At 40.3% G+C, this 3,068-nt stretch overlaps 1 non-coding gene across 1 annotated transcript; it reads left to right on the top strand.

The window, feature by feature from the left end:
• The first annotated feature begins 2,097 nt into the window (after positions 1–2,097).
• On the top strand, positions 2,098–2,203 carry LOC133807924 (small nucleolar RNA R71). The gene has a single exon (XR_009879807.1). It is a non-coding gene; the product is annotated as a small nucleolar RNA R71 (small nucleolar RNA).
• The last annotated feature ends 865 nt before the right edge of the window (positions 2,204–3,068 follow it).

Below are 3,068 nucleotides of genomic sequence, written 5' to 3'. Positions count from 1 at the left end.
GGATTGGTTAGTGAAGTATGGGGCAACCATAGATTGCAAAAGAAAGATGGTAACCTTCGAGCCTGAAGGGAAGGATTTTGTGTTTGCAAGGAGGTTGCATAAGATTCTTAGTTAGTGTGGTTGATACCACTCAAGTCATGCCAGTGGGACCAGAGGAGACGAGACTAGTTTGTGAGTTTCTGGATGTGTTTCCAGAAGATTTACCAGGGTTGACACGACACAGAAAGATTGAATTTGTGATAGAACTAGCACCGGGGATGGAGCCAGTGTCTAGAGCACCTTACAGAGTGGCCCCAACAGAGTTAAAAGAATTGAAAGTACAACTGCAGGAGCTATTAGACTTAGGTTTTATCAGACCTAGTTTCTCACCATAGGGTGCACCCATTTTGTTTGTGAAGAAGAAAGATGGTTCTCTGAGGATGTGCATTGATTACAGAGAACTGAATAAGTTAACAATCAAGAACAAATATCCTCTGCCAAGGATAGACGATCTGTTTGATCAGTTGCAATGTAAAATGGTATTCTCAAAGATAGACCTTCGATCTGGTTATCATCAGTTGAGGGTCAAGGAGGGAGATACCGAATACTGCTTTTCACACTAGATATGTGCATTATGAGTTGTTAGTCATGTCTTTTGGATTGACTAATGCCCCGACTGCTTTTATGGATTTGATGAACATAGTGTTCAAGGATTATTTGGACCAGTTTATGATTGTCTTCATCGATAATATTCTGGTTTATTCTTAGTCACAGTCAAAACATGAGCAACATCTGAGGTTGATTCTACAGAGACTGAGGGAACACATATTATTTGCAAAATTCAAGAAGTGTGAGTTTTGGTTATCTCAGGTAACTTTCATTGGGCACATTGTCAGTAAGGAGGGGATTAAAGTGGATCCAGCCAAGATTGAGGCAGTTAGAGATTGGCCAAGGCCAAAGAATGCTTCAGAGGTTAGGAGTTTTCTTGGGTTGGCGGGTTATTATAGGCATTTTGTGGAAGGGTTTTCAAAGATTGCCACTTCATTGACTAAACTAACACGCAAGAATCAGAAGTTTGTGTGGTCAGACAGGTGTGAGAACAACTTCCAGGAATTGACGCAGAGGTTGATTACAGTTCCAGTTCTGACTCTTCCAATAGATCATGAGAAGTTTTTGATATAATGCAATGCCTCACATAAGGGTTTGGGTTGTGTTTTGATGCAGTCAGGGAAGGTGATTGCGTATGCCTCACGTCAGCTGAAATAGTATGAACAGAGGTACCCCACTCATGATTTAGAGTTGGCAGCAGTGGTCTTTGCATTAAAGGTAGGGAGGCATTACATTTATGGGGAGAAGTGTGAGATTTACACTGACCACAAGAGCCTGAAGTACTTCCCCAAAAAGACCTGAACATGAGACAAAGACGTTGGCTGGAATTAGTAAAAGATTATGATTGTGAAATTTTGTATCATCCAGGAAAGGCCAACGTGGTAGTGGATGCTTTAAGCCCAAAGGATCCGGGACATATTTTCAGTGCGAGGCTGATTACCAGAGAATTAGCAGAGGATATGACCAGAGCTAGCATAGAGTTGCTGGTGGGCCAGTTGGCCAACATTACGCTACAACCTATACTATTGGAGAGAATCAAGGAGGGCCAGTTGAGTGATCCTCAACTGATCAAGATCAAAGAGGATGTTTTGGCTGGAGTGTCCAGAGTTTATTCAGTATCAGGCATGGACTTGTTGAGATACACAGGTCGGATATGTGTTCCACTAGACACTGCATTGAGGCGGGAGATTTTGGATGAATCTTATACTACTCCTTACTCTTTGCATCCAGGCACCACAAAGATGTATCAGGATGTGAGATCACTATATTGGTGGCCTGGGATGAAAATGGATGTAGTAGAGTATGTGGCTAAATGCTTGACATGTCAACAGGTCAAGGCTGAGCATCAGAGGCCAACAGGGCTATTGCAGCCTCTAGATATCCCAGAGTGGAAATAGGAGGACATCACGATGGATTTCGTGGTAGGGTTAACCAGGACTATACGTCAACATGATTCAATATGGGTTATTGTGGATCGATATACCAGTGTGCACCAACTTCCATTTCACTATACCATGATGTGGGAATTTTCGAAGGAGCTCTTTAAACCTTTCCCAAGCATCTTATAATGATTCCCCCTCAAATTGATAGAAATTATTTATTTCACCTCTAATCTGGGCTAATTTAGCGGGAGGAATATACCTAGAGAGGAATTTTTGGGAAAGGTCCTCCCATGTCGAAATGGAGTTGGGTTGCAGTGAAATTAACCAACTTTTATCTCTGTCTCTCAAAGAAAATGAGAATAGACACAAACGGATTGCATCATTACTAACTCCATTCATTTTGAAATTAGCGCAACTCCAAAAAGTTTGTAATGTGGAGGTTTGGATCCTCATTAGGTAGCCCCCAAAACTGAACGCAATTCTGAACCATTTGGATAATCGAAGACTTAATCTCAAAATTATTTGCCTCGGCAGTAGGTGGGTGAATACTAGAGTGTATCCCTGTAGTAGTAGGGGGTACATAGTCCCTCAGTGGTGGGTCTGCCTCAGCTACAGTGTTACCCTCATTACCCCGATTCATATTGTTGTTGGCAATATTATTAACATTCTGCGCCATTCTTTCTAGTCTTTTCTGTTTTCTTTTTCTTTTGCAGGTCTTCTCAATCTCAGGATCAACAGGAACTAGTATATTCGCACCCTGGCGTCGCATAAACTAGATCACCTGAAATTGAGAAATTTAAAAGCAACTTAAATTGAAAAACGTTAGAATAAAACCAAAGTAGAACGAAAAATAATTAATTTTGATATTGGATATTAGTCCCTGGCAACGGCACCAAAACTTGATCAGTAAAATATGCATGCAAGTGTACATGGTTGTGTCAAGTAATAAATTCTGTAAGAATGGATATTGTACCACATAGACTATTAACCAATTACCAATAATCATTTCCCACTTTCTATTTGGTGATTAAAATTGAAATGAATAATTATAAACTATGAACACAATTTAAATAAATGTAAATAGAACAGTAAATCAAA

The sequence above is a fragment of the Humulus lupulus genome, chromosome X (genome assembly GCF_963169125.1).
Source record: "Humulus lupulus chromosome X, drHumLupu1.1, whole genome shotgun sequence".
Lineage (NCBI taxonomy): Eukaryota > Viridiplantae > Streptophyta > Magnoliopsida > Rosales > Cannabaceae > Humulus > Humulus lupulus.
The sequence above is the reverse complement of the archived record's forward strand: the minus strand, read 5'-3'. Positions and strand labels throughout refer to the sequence as shown.